Raw genomic sequence first — 17,845 nt, forward strand, 5'->3', positions numbered from 1 at the left:
TACCCGTAATCAGTCTCTTCCGTAAATGTTCGGTTTTTTTTCCGGGACGGCAGTTGCTAGCCTAAAAACTTTTTCTTTATAATAGCAGGCGCCGCGGGCATTTTACTCAGCTTTCGACAGTAGATTCTATTCTGCTTGTAGAATTTTGCCCAATTGGTCAACATGCAGGAAATCGAATGGAGAAGTTTCTGGAAGTTTTTTTAAATTCAAGCTCTTTCCTCCTGCAGTCAAAATGGAATTCCAGTCAAAATACTTATACCAGTATACGCATTTACTTTTGACTTTCGCATTAAACAAGATTATACATATTCCAATCAGTGAATTTGCTGACAGTCAAATTACAATCTGTCTCCTGTCTTAGACATTCAGGAGATTGATTCATTTTTCGACCCAAACAGTTTGTCCCCAATTATAATAAACAATAATTAAAATGATAATAGTAGAACAATGATTGAATATTGAAAATTATTGTTGGTGGTTGAATTGGCAACGAAATTCCACTGTAACTAAATTTATTCGACAATCGTCATTCAACATACTCTACTCCCAACAAGAATGCTTAAAGATCCTGTGTTATGGTACTTCGACAGTAAGTACAAATATTTTTTTCTTTCTGTACTTTTATAAGACTTGCTTTTATTAATCTTTTATGTTTAACCTGTGTTCTTGTTGATACTTACCAGGCACTATTTGGGAAATTATTATCAAAGATTGAAAGAAACTTTTGGTGAACTATTTTTGAGGAAATTTCAGTACACTCGCCATATATCATCTAATTTCATGTTTCTTATTTTCCCTTTAAGCTTTTTATGAATGAGGATTCGTTTACCTTGACAACGCAATATTACCTCGTTACTGCTACTATTACCACGTTACGTCATGATTTTCCATCCTTTACACAACGCTGTTACAGCTTCTAGATTACTGGTAAATCCATTTAATGTAAACAATTTTGGATCACGATATCCTTTGTTAAACAGTTGGAAAAACTCCTAAGTACGTTGTTACCTGTCAATTTTTGGTTCCTGCTCGTTATGTTTCTGGCTCATAGCATTTCTTATGCTACTATATTTCATTTATATTTCAAATTGGTTGAAATAAATATAGTTGCATGTCTTAGGTTTAGTATCTGTAACTGTCTGTAATTGATTCTACCTGGACACTTTTCCTAATGAATGTTTAAAGGGATTATACGGTGTTATGTACACCCGACTCGTCTGAAACTGATGTCAGCAAAATTTTAATAAAAGATTCCTTTCAAATTTGTAAATAAAAGGAAGAAAAAAATTTTGCTCCACATTTTTCTTTATTCATTACGAAAGATTCTATTTATTTCAATCTGCTGAATCAACATACATTATAACTATGTAAAAGGTCAATGGCTTTAAGATTCGTATTTTATTCTTTGTAAAAAGTAATTCACTTTTTAGAAAAAAAATATGTTTCATTTATGTTAGCTTATTCATGATATCTCAAAGAAAATGCTGAGAAGAATCATTCTAACTATTCCAAATCATTTCCAGACTTTTGCTATAAAGCATTAAAAAGCCTTAATTAGCATTAATTAGTTTTTACAAGCATTTGTATTAATTAGCGGGTGGCAGTTAGTGAAAGCTATGGCTAGTTATTATTAGTGTTTTATTGATGTAAGGGTGCATCAAAAATTGAACTGCACAGTAAGGGTGCAGCAAGAAAATTGTTGAGTTATGCTGTGAGGGTGCAGCAAGTATTTTTTGAGTTATGCTGTGAGGGAGCAGCAGAGGATGTCAATGTGAGGCTGCATTGAGTTTTTTTCAATTAGGTATCCGTAATGTAAATAAACTTGATTCATTTAAGGCACTTAATCCAAAAACCTTTTGTCTAGCGTATCGAACAAACCTTGCGAGGCCCTTACGGTTTCCTCTATGACAGCTCAGTAAAAATAAATAGATTGAGACAGTCGGAGCACCCAATTTTGACCACCGGGGTCTGGAGGTTTTTGTAAAAAAAAAATTCAAAGCAAACTAATTTTATATGAAGAGAACCAGAAGTGCTTAAAAGGACCTTAACTATTTGGTATAGTGCAGGTTAATGATGTAATAATTTTGTGCGTTTATTTAATTTCGTTAATTAAAAAGGAGTAGTAGAGAAACGTAGAAACTTAATTGTTTATTTGTTCTCTTACGTTTTTGTAAAACAAAGTAGTATTTTTTATATCAAGATGCATAATTTGGAGAAGTAGTAGAAGTAGGCTTATCTATATTTTCGTGTTTGTATTTATTATATATCTTTCAGTAGTCATGTTCTAGGTTGCCATGGGCTTATTTCCCACGGGAGCCTTGAAACGGTTACTTATTACTAAGCTAGATAAAAGGATAAGACTGTCTCAACAAATTACCTTTTCTCGGCTTAATTCACTTTCCTTAGTTCTGTTTTTCAAAGCCTTTCATGAGAACTTGAAATTTTTCTGAAGGAGTAGTAAATAAATAAGGTTATTTTTGGTTCAACGATTACAAAATAAGTGAATTTGTTTACGGTTCCGAAAGATATGTCGAAGGAAAGTCGTTCTGCAAATTATTAATTTGATATGAGAATTTTCGCGTGTCAATAAAAATGGTAGATATTTAGAACTCGTCACACGTCTTTCAAGCTCTCTAGTATATTCTCAGTACTTCTTTATCGAATTTATTCCGTAGGAATAGATAATGTTTGTAATCATTATTAGTGCTTTATTGATGTAAGGGTGCTTCAAAATTGAACTGCACAGTAAGGGTGCAGCAAGAAAATTGTTGAGTTATGCTGTGAGGGAGCAGCAGAGGATCAAACCTTGAGAGGCCCTTACGGTTTCCTCTATGACAGCTCAGTAAAAATAAATAGATTGAGACAGTCTGAGCACCCAATTTTGACCACCGGGGTCTGGAGGTTTTTGTCCGGGGGACCTCTCTCGATTCATTTTTGGTTAACAGCGTTGTCAAAAAAAAAAATTCAAAGCAAACTAATTTTATATGAAGAGAACCGGAAGTGCTTAAAAGGACCTTAACTATTTGGTATAGTGCAGGTTAATGATGTAATAATTTCGTTTACTAAAAAGGAGGAGTAGAGAAACGTAGAAACTTAATTGTTTATTCGTTTTTGTTAAAAAAAGTAGTATTTTTTATATCAAGATGCATAATTTGGAGAAGTAGTAGAAGTAGGCTTATCTATATTTTCGTGTTTGTATTTATTATATATCTTTCAGTAGTCACGCTCTCGGTTGCCATGGGCTTATTTCCCACGAGAGCCTTAAAACGGTTACTTATTACTAAGCTAAATCAAAGGATAAGACTGTCTCAACAAATTACCTTTTGTCGGCTTAATTCACTTTCCTTAGTTCTGTTTTCCAAAGCCTTTCATGAGAATTTGAAATTTTTCTGAAGGACTAGTAAATAAATAAGGTTATTTTCGGTTCGACGATTAGAAAATAACTGAGAGTATGTTTCAACTAAAATCTGTCTCAAAATAATTTGCAGCTGAGCCAAAAATTGCTGTAGCTTTTGATAGAATTCAAATCCAGTTGCTTTAATAAACTGATCCGAATTCTATCAAAGGTTACAGCCATTTTTGTCTCAGCTGCAAATTATCTTGAGACAGACTTTAGAAATCTTGATCTGTTCTGGTAAGATCTTGTTCAAATTCCCCAAAATTTACTGTTATGCTTCTTTGTGGTTTTGAGGTATAGGATTTAGACTGACCATGCCGTTTGGAAAATGACGTCATAGACGCGGGAAAATTCGTAGTGGCGGATAATTCGAAATTTGAGGAAATGAGAGCATGGAAAAGTTTCTATTTAAACGTACGACCATAGAATGGTCCAAGGAATGTATAAAAGGTAACACCTGGAGACTTTTTCCTTTTTCATATTTACACAGACACTACTTACAGCGCATAACAAAATATAACTGTAAATGTATGTAGCTTTTAAAAACAATAAGACACAGAATGATATTTACAAAGCTAAAAAAGTTTTTAACGCAAAAAAAGTGTATGTCTACGGCTTGGTACCTGACAAGCTGCAAAGGGAAGCTTTATCTATTTCTTGTAGTTCGCACATTTTAGCACAAAGCCATGGAAATACCAGCAAATCCCAGCATACTACCAACCTTGCATTCAAGACAAGACCGCAAGACTTATCTTGTAACTTACAGCCGAGCTGATTTAACAAGATTACCCGATAGACAAGATTTTGCTTGGTTGGTGGTGGGCCTATTCAATGCAGCTCAGGGACGAATAGAGTATTGGGCATGTGGTCGTGAGGCGCATCCAAACACTTCCAGGTTCAACCTGACACTTAAACTAACCACAGTGATACGTTGGAATCCAATTAAAACCAAGTTGATGGAAGATCATGACATTGTGCTCAACTTTTCAGGTGAGCACAACATGTATCCATATGGCCAACGCTATGCTGCCAAAGAAGACCCTGATGCAGTCTTTATAACCCCAACCATCCGCGGCGCTTGCCGCTCTTGGGTCACAAAGAAGGTTGTTGCCAAACAAAGTTTGAATGCAAAGGCAGCAAGGGAAGTAAGAGCCGCCCAACCCATCAACCCATCAAGCAATACCCCGTCATCCAGCAGACCAACCACACGGTCCCAGCCCCGGCGTTCACAGGAGCCTAACCCAAAAGCCGCAGCCCAGAAGAAACAAAAGTACCGGTAAATTTGAAGTTAGTAGGTATGTTGCAGAAAATAATATTGAGGATGTTCAGCACCTCTGTGCTGTGGCCAGGGTGCGCATGAATGCAGGGGGAAATGACTTGGCGCGTTTCCTGATCGATCGCCAGGCCCGTCCAAAGAAAATATAATCTCTCTTTGAGGGAAATTTTAATTTGGAAAACTTTTTATTTTTAAATCTATAGTATAAGTAACACGAACAAATATTACAAATCTAATCTTCCTAGCCTCCCGCAATTGAACCACAAATCATACCGCCAGGAGGAAGGTACCACAAATAAGCTAAACAATATGAGTGCAGTAATGACTAACTACAGAGGATAATTATTAACAAAATGAAAAACAAAAAGAGCTAGGAGAGCAAAAGACTAGTATAATGGTCCCCCAAAACGTGACTAGTAAATCCCTAGGTAAGAATGCACGCAAACCGACGAATAAGACCAATACCTTCATTGGCTTTTTTAATTTTTTCATCAAGATGACGGTCAAAAGCCAGCTCTTGATCAAGTATGAGACCAAGATGTTTTTGATGATCTTGTCGAGCAATGGCTGCGTTGTTAAAATAAATTTCTGGAGGCTCAGGTAGATTTATCCTCCGAGTGAAGTACACTTCAACAGCCTGTTTAGAAGGATCAGGGTTGAAGGTCATTTTCCATTGATGAGCCCACTCGCTAACCTTTTGCATGTCATTGTTCAATTCGTTTGAACAGCGAATATGATCAAGGAAAAGGGATAATATTGACGAGTCATCAGCAAAAATTTTGATCATGGAAATAATTCCTTCAGGGAGGTCGTTAATATATATCAGAAAGAAGAGCGGTCCTAGAATAGAGCCTTGAAGTACACCAAGACCAATTGGAAGCTTGGCCATCAAGAACCACCCGCTGCAACCTACCTGAGAGAAAACTCGTTGGCTCCAGCTGAACGCCCCGAGCCCCGGGCCAGAATGGAGGTATTGCAGGAATTGTTAAAAAGATCCTGTGTACCGGGTTGCAAGCAACGTTGGTTTCGCTTGGCCATTCACATTCTGGAGCACAATAAAATTAATGTTTCAAGCTATGCTAAATCGATGCGCGCTCTTTTCGAAAAGGGTCGGGATAAGCGTCGCAATATCGTGATCATTGGACCGAAAGACTCTGGTAAGACTTTCCTTATGGACCCTATTCGATTCATTTTTAAAACCCTTTTAAACCAAGCGGAGGATAAGTACGCCTGGCAAGATTCTGAACACTGCGAAGCCATGTTTTTCAATAACTTTAGGTGGTCAAAGAGTATGATTAGATGGAATGATCTCCTTGTTTTGCTTGAGGGTCACCCTGTAAGATTTCCTGTCCCTAAAAATCAACGTGCGAAAGACATCCTTTTCACGCTGGATGTCCCAATTTTTGGTACAAGTCGGTGTCGTGTAACTTATGGGAATAATGCCATGATGAGGAAGATTGAACAAAAGGGGTAGGAATGGAAAATGGAATGATGAAAGTATGTTTGGGTTGTTTACCATCTGCTATTTTCAATTTAGTAGGGGGCCAAGCCTTGGGTCCCGTGACATCTTTTCTACGACCTTGCTATTTTTGAGTCTATTCAAAAGAACAGTATATTACAAGATATTTTGTGAGGGAGGACGCGGATTAGGCCCGGGAAAACTTTTTATGACAAAAATAGTGACGTCATAGGCAAAACTGCAAGGGAAAAAATGGGTAGAGAAATAGCTGATTTTCAAAAGTCAAAATAAACGAAAATGATTGGTACCATCTGAAAGAACATGCAGATCTGAGCAAAAATAACAATTCTATGACTAAAATGGGTTGGTTTAAAAAGCAGGGTAGCCAATTGGGGTATACAATTGGACTATACAATTGGACTAGGTTGTGGGGTACCCATGTAAGTCTCAGACTAGAATTGATGTAACCGATTCTGTATACGTATTTTACAGACCTCTCACTAAAAACAGGTTTTTGCTTAGAAAACCATTGTTAAGGTAAGGTATAGAACGATAGTGACGATGGTCGTTGTTCCTATATGGTTCTGGTCATTGCATTTCTGAAGATGATGGTTCTGGTCAATGCATTGCTGGTGATGATGGTTTTGGTCAATGCGTTGCTGGTGAAGATGGTTCTGGCCAATGCATTGTTGGTGAAGATGGTAATAATCTATTACTTAAGTTCAAGCTTCTTGAATCAAAACTTATTGAGAAGTACTGACCTTGACAATATATCTGTCTGAATGCCTTCCCTTTCTCCTTCCCTCTGCTGCCAGCCATCTTCTTCGACATTTTGTTTGGATTGGAAAGATATCCTTCCGAAAGCAAGCATGGGCTTCATAAGAAGATAAAGTGAAGCTGTCGATGTTTTGATTGGCTGACTATTACGTCATCTCCATGTTGCAGCCAATGAGCTGGGATCTTGCGCGAGCGTAAATTTACAAATCTGACGCAAGTTCTAGATCGGGAAATCGGATTATATCTTGGTCCACATTTCTGAAAATTGGATTCATTTTGGTCTGCAATTTTCATGAATCAGCTCGGAAAAAAAATGGCGGCAAGTCGACGAACAGCTTTCGCTTTCGATATTCAAAGAAAAATCATTATTTACGAAACCATATCATCCAAAATACCAAATTAATTTAATATGAGATTATCGGTAAGGGATTATTTTATTAATTCTACGCAACAGAATTTAGATAGGCAGTAGCAAATGACCTCAAAAGGGGTACCCCACAACCTAGCCCAATTGGCTGCCCTCATTGGCTACCCTACTTTTTAGAACCCGACTAAAACACATAAAGAAATACAGCGGCTTGAAGTTCGAAAACATACCGACGTCAGTACGATCGAGACAAGATTTGACGTCAAATCACAGTAGAGCTGACAGTTAGTTGGTCTTAAAGAGGCTGTATTCCTTTCTGTGTTTTAGTCAGAGAGTTGTTGTAATACAATTTTTTTGCTCAGAGTTTCATGCTCTATCAGATGGTACCTAGCATTTTCGTTTATTTTGGCTTTTGACAATAAGCTTTTTCTTTACCACTTATATTTTTCCTTGCAGTTTTGTCTATGGCGTCACTTTGGTCACAAAAAGTTTTCCCGGGCGAAGGCCAACAAGAAAGTGTACGTGAAAAGCAGCAATCTACAAGTTGGAAATCGCGTACTTTGCCGACAACAAAGAAAAAACATAAATACACTTCAAGAAGCTGAGAGGATCAACAGAGAGACATAGACGATCGAAATCACCGATTCCCACATCATCAAGCGATGAGTCAGACTCAGAAGAAACCATTCCATACAATGAACCAGAAGAGGACGAAATCCTTCAGCCGATCAACAGGAAGAAGTCCACGAAGAGAAAGACGAGTGTCGCAAAGATACAGAGACGAGTAAATCTGTAATAAAGCACGAACTAAAAGACCCGAAACAGGGCGGATTACTATTCTAAAGAGGTGGAGAGATGTAATGTATATAGTCCATACTAAACGAGGCAAATATCCTCTTTATACTACGACTACATAATGTCGTGAAGTCTCCAGTCACTGTCTCATTCCCTACGTACTCCTGCTGCTCAGGCAGTAAATTTAGATAAGAATCGTTTGACGTCACCAAAACTGGCCTTAAGAATACTCCAGACTTTATTGATGTCTGTCTCATATTTTACGATTGATGATCTTGTACCTTCAAGAAAATTGTTTTTGAGAGAGTCCGACATCAAATGCTTTGGAAAAGTAGGTCATTAAAGTTTATCAAAGTCACTTTTTAACTTGTAGTAGTTGATCGATGAAGAGTAGCCACTGAATTGAGAAAGTTTGATTGAAAGCTGAGATTTGTTGCATGTGTTGACTTTATTGAGGTCACGCCCTGGATCCCGGAATCGATCAATTTTTCAAAAAACGAGATCGTGACTCTCAAAAGTAAGTTCATACCCTTCTTTCGCCTTGTTAACTTCATCAACTTTACCGGTGGGACATTTCGAGGCGAGAATAGATACACGGGAAGATATTCTCTCAAAGGGTTATGACTTGGATGTGATTTCTTCATATCCTCAAGTTCCTCATTTGTTGATTCGGTGATGTTTGACTTAATTTCCTCAAGGCTCGTACTGTTGAGTTCTTGGATGTTTAGTTACATCTTTAATTTCAGCTCGAAGTTGAACCACTGTTGATCTGCGACTATGTGGCGGCAATACACAACACTTTGACGTGCAGACATGAGGATTTTAACATTTAGAAGATACTTAATTATATATGTCATGCTTTGTATCTGGGGTCCTCTTTTTATCGCAATTTAACGTCTGTTTCTTTTTGCCGTGGAATCGAATGTTTTTGGACGGCAAAGTCCGTCCAAGATCTTCTCTTCGGCGCGGCACATTTTACTGTGACTTTGGGCAAGCTGCACTCAATCGTTGCAGCTTTTCCTACACAGTGACTTTAAGTGATTTGTTTTATGTTAATATTTTGTTGTATAGGATTTGTACAATCAATGGAAATTTGTATTAATTTGTCATCTGTCTTATCTATATTTGCAGGTTGAGTTAAAAATTTGATTCATGTCGACAGCACGGTTGATGATGAAAAGTTTTTTAAAGAAGCACTTCATTTTGCCTGTAGACATTTTGGCTTTGAATATGTACGTAGTGAACAAGAGGAATGCTTCAGGCACTTTTTAAATGACAAAAACATCTTTTGTGGTCTACCCACAGGGTTTGGCAAAAAGCTTTTTGACCAAGCCCTGCGGATTATTAATGACTTTATTTTTGAGTCGAGAGAAGTCGAAAAGAAAAGTTGAGTCGAAAGAAAACAAACCTCCCCACTCGTGCATACTTGTGGTCTCATCATTGAAAGCCTTAATGGCTGACCAATTCAGGTATCTTTGCTCCCTAGGGTTCAACCCAAAGATTCTTAATGGGGATGCAAAAGTTGAGGAGATTCTGTCAGATTTAGTAGTTACTGCAACACATATATTCTGCCCACCCGGAGTACTAGATGTACCAATGTGGAGGTCTATGATTACAAGTGAAACTTTTTAAAGAATTTTTAATCGGTGTTGCAGTTGATGAAGCTCACTGTGTGATAATAGTCTATTTTTGAATCTTGTCGAGTGAATCTTTCAGTTGACCCTTCCACCAAGATCAGATATCCGTTTTTCGTAAAACTTTATCAAGTCATCAAGCTTAAAAATGGTACTTTTATCTTCCTCAGCACAATCTGACATGTAAATCGTTAGCTCGACAAAAGAAGTGCATGAAATCTGACTATCAACATCGCTGCCTCCTGATACCTGTTCGTTTTCCTTCCCTTTTTTGTAAAACTTGATGAGACAATCAGAATGGTAAACTGACTCCCAAGCCATCATGTCTTTTTAAGTCAACTTGTTAATTATTTCCACATCATTCAAAAGTTTTGCAATTTGTGGGACTCTGTTATTGAGTTTATAGGTAGTCGCTTAATGTAGTCTCCCGGTTTCTTCGTGACAAAAAAGCGATTTTCTTATTTTTGTTGGGCTGGTTGACTCTGTCACTTCTTCTTCGTTCCGCCGGTTGCTCGAATTGTATGTCATCTTTGGTATCCTTTAATTTGGACTGTGACTTTTCCAACCTCTCAAGTTTCAGACTACTGATCTTTAGTTGACAAGACTTGTGGAACTTTCCTTTATTGATAATAAATATGCTTTGATCCTGAAAGTTTTTATCAGAAATATACTTTTCGAAAGGTAACTTCTCAACTCGGCAAATCGTTGGAGACTCTCCAAGAGGTCTTTGTATGATTTAGTAGACGATGGATGCTGGACATATGAGTCAAAACTTAAAACTACTGCACAGGAATGGCTAAAATTTTTAGAATGTTTAATATTTAATGACCCTAGAATTTTAAGTGGAAGAAATATACTATATTCTATTGAAATATTTTTGTTTTATTTGTTAGGGGATTCGACAGTAGCAATGAAATCAGTCAGAATCTGGTATTCAAGACTTGACGAGCTACGTTCTCTCCTAAAGCATGTACCATTTATTGCTTTATCGGCCACAATACCATCAACATCAAAAATGAAAATATATTTTATTTTGTCTTTTGGTCCAGCCAACACATTTGCTATCTCTAACTCTCCCTTAAAAGACAATCTTCAATACAACACTACGCTGCGCGCATCCCCAGAATTTATTTTGTTATAGGGGATGCGTATCGTGTATGAAATTCTCGTCCGAGAGTTACCTCAAATTTGGGGTAACCAAAATTTGCATAAATTTACATAATTTCGTCACATCCAATCAAAGAAAGAAAAAAATGAAGTCATTGAGCTGTTATGTTCATAATTATCAATTTTCATTCATTGAACAAAGAAAAAAAGAAGTCATTGTATTGCTATGACGCATAATCAAAAAAGAAAAAAGAAAAGGCGGGGGTAAGCTAGGACAGAAATATTTTAGACGATACGCATCCCCTATATCAAATCATATCAGAGGGGATGCGTGTAGCCTAATACAACACATATTATGTTGAAAAGTCAAGGTATGAAGAAATTTTTTGTAATTTGATAGCTAACTTTCTCGATAAGATGCACTCGTTTGCACGATCACTAAGCATCTGTCGAACTCGTAAACAAGAAGCCCGTTGGGCGTGAAGGCCCAGCGAAAAGTAACATGTTGAAAACGAGCGTGCAAAACAGCGAATGTATGGCCCTGTTGACACGGATCAAAGTGAAGACAGGAAAAATCTTTTCAAAATCGCCGCGGTACTTCTCATTGGTTAGACGCTTGAAATTTTATTGAATGGTCTCCTAACCAACCGGGTCTACAGGCGCAGGTTCACCCGGTTGAATACTCTCGGGTACCTAATAGCTGGGGGTTTGGAATAAGCATGGGGGGGGAGGTTGGAAAAATCTCAAAACTTAATAAACCGGGGGTGGGGGTATGGAATAAAAATGTCCTAGGGAGAAAATTTCCATAAATTATGCGCGCCCATAGAGAAATATTAAAGTGCAATCACATATGCAGGGAAAAATATCCCTACAGGCATGTTAGTTGGGTCAGACCGTAAACCAGAATAATAATCTTTAAAAAACTAGACGGTGAAATAGTTTACGGTCTGCATATCCAGGATAATAAAATTCATGTGGTTAATATGAGTTAACAGTTAATGTAACAGATCCAGAAATGACCATTTTCACTGTTCATGCGCTGCAACCATGAAAAATATTTCAATCTAGTTCAAATTTACCCATGAGCTGCATTTTAGTGTCCATTAACAGATTCCAGATTTTTCCTGTCTTCGCTTTGATCCATGTCAACAGGGTCATACATTTGCTGTTTTGCAAGCTCGTTTTCAACATGTTACTTTTCGCTGGGCCTTCACGCCCAACAGGTTTCTTGTTTATACAAAAGTCAAGCTTGTTTACGAGTTTGACAGATGATTAGTGATCGTGCAAACGAGTGCATCTTATCGAGAAAGTTATCTATCTTATTACAAAACATTTCTTCATGCCTTGACTTTTTCAACATAATATGTGTTGTATTGAAGATTAGACATTTTCCACAGTCACAACGACAACGGCAACGGCAAAACTTGTGAAAAAATAGGGAAGTTGCCGTTGTGGCTCATTTTTTATTCCGCTATTATTTTTCACAACGACAACGTCTATTATTTTTTTAAAGTAATGAAAAACGAAAAATCCTGGAGAAAATCTCGAAGCTTTTCTTTTTCAATGCAAACTAAAAATACTGTAATGATCAGAATTATTTTGTAATGTTATTAGTAACGAGATTAATAAACTGAACAAATTAAAAATCAGGATTTCAAAAGTTCAATACTTGAAACTTACACATCTAGCACAAGAAAAAAAGCTAAAAAATGATAAAAAGTTTAAAGATTCTGAAATATAAATTTTCAAAATTGTCTTACTTTTTGCTTGATGTTGATCTTGTCTGACAACGTCAAAATGAGTGATTTGCCGTCAGGCACGAGAAGAGAAAACAGATAATTGGGGTTTACTCAGAGTTTTGACAAGTTTTGACAGCTCAAACGTGTGAATTTGATGTTTTCACGTTCTCGTTATCGTACTCGTTATGATTGCGGAAAGTGCCTATTGTCTTTTAAGGGAGAATATATTTTCATTTTTGAAGTTGATGGTATTGTGGCCGATGAAGCAATAAATGGTTCATGCTTTAGGAGAGAACGTAGCTCGTCAAGTCTTGAATACCAGATTCTGAAGGACTTCTGACTGATTTCATTGCTACTGTCAAATACCCTAACAAACAAAAAGTTTTCCATAGAATATAGTATATTCTAAAATTTTTAGCCATTCTTTTGCAGTAGTTTTAAGTTTTGACAGGAGAACACAATGTTTAGTGAGTTAATGGTGAAATAATGTAAAATAATTTTTTTTATGTTGAAAATGCTTTGTTGTGTTTTTATGACATTAATATGATAAGATTTGCTTTTTATCTTTGATTCTCTCTCCAGTGATTAGATTGACACATGCGCGATAAAAGTTATACTATTGGTCTTCAGAGGTTGATATGTTCTTTGAAAACTCAACCTCTGATACTCAGGGTAACTCTAAGTAGGGTTAATCTTTTTAGAAGACTAGAAGAAAAGTGTAAACAAACTTTTTAGTCAATTCAGTCAATCTTATTAAAATTCAATTTTTTTATTTTTCGATGCTTCGGTACATCGAGCGTGAAATGAGACCAAGACGCACACATCAGTCAAGCAAAAGTGGAGTGCACCATCGTAAACCAGACACCATATAACAAGAGAATATAACAATGACAAAACCAAAAGCAAAACGTGTTCTTGGTTCAGAATGCTCCTCTGAAGAAAACGAAAATTGCCTATGACCCAAGGCACACTAATGTCGTTGCTCCTTCATAAAGTATTGAAATTGATAACCTAGCAAACAAGCTGAATTTATCTGAGGTTTTAGATATTGTCGCCAAATATGAAGAAGTAGAGACCAGCTATTACTTACCAAAAGACTATTGACCAAGTAATGGATGATGAGCCAAAACTATTTGATGTTTTCCTAGGAAACATCTCACTAACTGAAGAGCAATGTAAGACGGTTTTACAAGCAACGTTAGATTATCCTAAATACCGTATAACTGCTTCCAAGTTTCACGATGCTGTTAAAAAGGTTGAGAGCAAAATGAATGTTATCAACCCTGATCGTCGTCGAACAGTCGTGTCCAAAGCCTGTGGCTATTATAAAAAGGCTAGAGGAAAAGCGTTAGACTGGGACATTAAAGAAATGAACCTGTTACACGAAAGCTTTACATCAGGTTAATAAAAAGAAGCATGAGAAGCTTGATTTCAAGGAGCCTGGGTTAGTGATTCAGCATCCTATTATTGGTGCAATCCCTAGTGATATAGTCTCTTGTGAGTGTCACGGCGATGGTCTCCCCTGAAAATAAAATGTTCATGGACATATCGAGGCATGAGAATACCTGAATTTGTTGAACAAGATAATGTTTAGCTGTAGAAGTTTTCTGGAGAAAGTAAACTTAAAAGGTAGCATTCATATTATTATCAGGTACATCTGGATGTTTTGTACCAATAGACTTTGGCGTGACTTTTTTTTCCTTCAGTACACTATTTTCAAGAAAGAACTTATTATGAAAATAACTTCATGGAATGTATTTAATAATAATAATAATAATAATTTTATGATCGAATAGTGATTTTTAATGTAAGTGTTCTTATCTAGTGTTACTTTTTCTTTTGAAAAGTTAGCCTATTTTGGATGGCAGGCAATGGATGCTATTTTTCAATGAAAATCAAAATTATATGATAAACAATTTAAAAACACATAACACTAATATATTTCATGGCATTTTAGTTGTGGCCTGGAGCTGGAACATTTAATTTTTTAAACATGCAGAATTTTCTAAACTTTATGTGACTTAGCAAAAATTATGTAAACACTTTTTTAGACCAAAAGCTCTTTTATTGCTAAGTTATTTTTGAAACATTTTTGCATAGAAACTAACCGCAGTGGTCAAAGCAGTTTTTTTCTGTTAGACGGAAAATTTCTTGATAGAGATATTTTGGTATACAGTGACACCCGCAGGCCCTATCATGGTTGGGGCCAAGGGCCAGAAAATTTTAAGATTTTTTACCTCCAAGATTGGCTAGCAAGGCACTAAAATTTGTTAATTAAAACAATTCAGAATGTTCTTAAAATGCCTATCATACAGTTAGAATACGAGATTTCTGTCTGATGGAATTATTCTAGAGAATAAAATCACTATTTCTTGCTTGATAACCATTTCTAATTGAGACGGAAAACTTTGATAACAATTTCTGTGAGACGGAAGAACTTTGATCACTGTAACCAGTTTGTAACTGTAGATAGAACCTTGGCAAAGCATTGGAAAATCTTTCAGGGTTTCAGAAATTTTGTGAACAGGTCTTTTTCTCCAAACATATTGAAGGACACAATATCACCAACAATAAACTTTTTGATACAGTTTTAGACTTTTGGGTTGTATAACTTTTTTCAGATTTTTTTCAATTCTGTAAAGATCTTTTCTTCACTAGAGCCTTTTTTCACATAGCTTTTTATACTAACTTTTATATTAGTTGATATCAACTGTGGTCCTAGGAAATATATTTTACTTTTGAACTCAAATAATTACTTTCCCTCATTTGCGGCCAAAATATATATGCAGTCGTATGAGTTTCTTCGTATTTAAGCTTTTTGTAGTCTCAAGGGATTGGAAATTTCGAGGGTGTCAGAAAAGTCTATATTTCATGAGATTCAGGATTTCTTCAAAAACCTTTTAAATTTCTCGTGTAGTAATAGTTTAAAATCCATAGATATAAAAGTAAAAAATCAAATGAAAAGAATCAAGTTTTTTTAGCTTTATGAAGGTGAATAATTTTTTCATCTATGAAATCTAAAAACATATAAAATACTACAATAGTATCTAGTTTGGAAAATCTATATATTAATAGCGGTGCTTTGTGTGTCTGTGTGTGTCACCACTTTCGTTTTCGCTTTGTTTGTGTTTTAGAATTATGACTTTTAGTCTCTTGCTCCACAAATTTGTTCTATTAGATTCGCGCCATTTGCAAAAGATTTCACAAGCAATGTTTTGTTCTCGATAAGTTTGTTTTGATTGACAGATCGGATAGAGCCTTGTTTCGACTTTATTCAGCCTTTGTTTTGAAAGTTAAGGCCCGTGTAGATTTAGTAATTTTAATTTCTGCCCAGCTTTGCCCGCGATCCTGTTTTTCTCTTTTCTTTTGTTTGAAATGTTTTTGAATGTATTTAACGATCGTATTTATTAATGATATTCGAATTCTTTTCAAAACAAAACAAGTTTCTTTTTTAGAAAATTTCTTTTATAGAAAAGACATTTCAAATGTAAATCAAAACATAAAAATTAAAAAGTTTGTAGAACAATAACAGCATTCATAGTCCGGGAGCCAAACCCAAAAAATGGCATTTTGCTTAACCCAAGATTCTACAGGATAAACTATACATTTTTGGAATCCTCAACTATCCTAGTTTTGGAAATGGTCGGTCCCCAAAGCTAACTCCTGGTCAATTTTTCATACTGGGCCCGAGTTTAGGGGGTATTTTTTTACCCTTTGTAGGATTTGTTAAGGAAATGCCATTCGGGGATGATATATTTGCTTATCTAGTCAATCGTTGACCAATGCTTGAAACTTTGCAAAAAGTTTTGGTAGGCTGGATTAAAAAATTTTGTTAATAGGTTTGCCCGGGGAAAAAAGGGGGAAATTGGGTATTTAACTAATTTTGACCCTTTTTTTCTGGGACCTACCCAACAATTTTAATGAGCACAAACTAGGTTTATGATAGACTTTGATGCAATACATCAGAAAAATTTCAAACACAGTATTTAGTATTTTTCAGGCGCAGGGGGTAAATTGCCCATTGTTATGGGTTTTTACTTATTTGAGCATTTCTCCCTAATCTTGGTTAAAACGTCATCAAAAATAGTTTTAACTTGATTTTCGTGTAATATGCTGAAAGATTACAATGCTGACTTAAAAACTAAAAAACCAGGGTGCAAATGGACAAACCTGGGGGAAAAATGCCATTTAGGGATTTTATCGTTTTTTGGCCTATTTCACCCATAAAGCGGTTTATTGTACCATTTTATTTCGACACTGAACAAGGATAATTTGTGTAGGAGCAAGGGAAGTTATTGTGGTTTTCATTGTCGTAATCAGGGTCACTGTGGCAAATTAGGGGTAAATAACCACTTCTGGTAGTTGTTGCCTGAATTTGGATGTTTTTATTGTATGGTAGCCTCAATTTAAGAAATTTGAGATGGAACCATTATATACCTTCAGACATTCTGTACTGTTGTTGACAAATACAAAATAATGACGGGTTTAAAACTTAAGTTATGGCAATTTAAAATTTATTTGACGTAATTTTGTCACTTTTTGCTTTGAGATTCCACTATATTGCTATTCAGAGCTTCCCAAAATGGTCCCAGCTACTTGTAGAATTATTATCTTGAGACTAGCTACTAATAAAAGGTCAGTAAAACGGCAAAAATGATCAGTCAAATTATGAGTATGCAGAGGACCGTTAGTTTTGTTTTCACAAAACGATTAGAAATCTTTCATCAAAACAGGCCTTAACAATGACACAGCACTTTTATTTCTACCCAAGTTAACAATATTTTACAAATTATTAGGGTCCAAATAACTATTCTACTTAAAACCATACAGGGGACCATTTTGGAAGCTCTGAATAGAATATAGTGGAATTTCAAAGCAAAAATGACAAATTCGTCAAAAATGTTATAATTTGCCATAACTTAAGTTAAAACCGTCATTACGTTGTGTAGGTTGTCAACAAAATACTAAGAAATGATGAAGGGTATTCTGGTTTCATCTCAAAATTCATAAATTTGAGGTACCATACATAAAAACATCCAAATTCAGGCAACAACTACCAAGAAGTGGTGTATTACCCCGATTTGCCACAGTGACCCTGATTACAGACAAGAAAAACAAATAACTTTCCCATTTCTCCTACTAAAAAATGATCCTTGTTTCAGTGGTCAGAAAAATTGTACACCATAAACCACTTTTAATGGGTGAAATAGGCCAAAACGATAAATCTCCTAAAATGGGCATTTTTAACCCCTGGGTTTGTCCATCTACACCCTGGTTTGTTAGTTTTCAGTCAG

At 36.0% G+C, this 17,845-nt stretch overlaps 1 long non-coding RNA gene across 1 annotated transcript; it reads left to right on the top strand.

Moving 5' to 3' along the window:
- Nucleotides 1-442: 442 nt before the first annotated feature.
- LOC136799009 (uncharacterized) lies at nt 443-886 on the top strand. Its single transcript, XR_010845468.1, has 2 exons — nt 443-589; nt 804-886. It is a non-coding gene; the product is annotated as an uncharacterized lncRNA (long non-coding RNA).
- Nucleotides 887-17,845: the final 16,959 nt, after the last annotated feature.

This window comes from Clytia hemisphaerica, unplaced genomic scaffold (genome assembly GCF_902728285.1).
Source record: "Clytia hemisphaerica strain Z4C2 unplaced genomic scaffold, Clytia hemisphaerica genome assembly, whole genome shotgun sequence".
Lineage (NCBI taxonomy): Eukaryota > Metazoa > Cnidaria > Hydrozoa > Leptothecata > Clytiidae > Clytia > Clytia hemisphaerica.